The 413-nt window shown below is 35.1% G+C and overlaps 1 protein-coding gene across 1 annotated transcript in view; it reads left to right on the forward strand.

Annotated features, from left to right (window-relative positions):
- The window catches only part of LOC107705038 (ras-associated and pleckstrin homology domains-containing protein 1-like), a 54,299-nt gene that overhangs the window by 12,422 nt on the left and 41,464 nt on the right, over positions 1-413 (forward strand). The gene's annotated exons all lie outside the window — the stretch shown is intronic.

Genomic DNA, 413 nt, shown 5'->3' on the forward strand with positions numbered 1-413 from the left:
ATAGGTCTAATTGTCTCCCGAGGCCACAGGAGGGCGCAATGAGCAAAATAATGCAGCGCATTAAATTGTCAACGCAAGGAAATAACTGTCTATAAAAAAACGTGCATTAAGCCTAAATTAACTCATATAAATCAAATATAATTTCGTAAATTGCATTAACAATTATGAAAAAAACAGCATCATGTATTTATGCATTGCTTAATATAAAGAGTTGAATCGCCCATCACACAGATTGCCTTTAAAAACACATGAGACGCAGTGAAAAGGAATAAACCTCCACAAATTCACGACGTGTTTTCTAAAAGTTTAAACTGTTTTAACTTTGCATGGCTACATCTTTTGTGTGAGATGCGAGTGCAGCAGTCATATTTGTCCGTCTAAAAAAATGCACTGAATATGCGTTCTGTGTGAAT

Source organism: Sinocyclocheilus anshuiensis, unplaced genomic scaffold (genome assembly GCF_001515605.1).
Source record: "Sinocyclocheilus anshuiensis isolate Anshui unplaced genomic scaffold, SAMN03320099.WGS_v1.1 scaffold2533, whole genome shotgun sequence".
Taxonomy (NCBI): Eukaryota; Metazoa; Chordata; class Actinopteri; order Cypriniformes; family Cyprinidae; genus Sinocyclocheilus; species Sinocyclocheilus anshuiensis.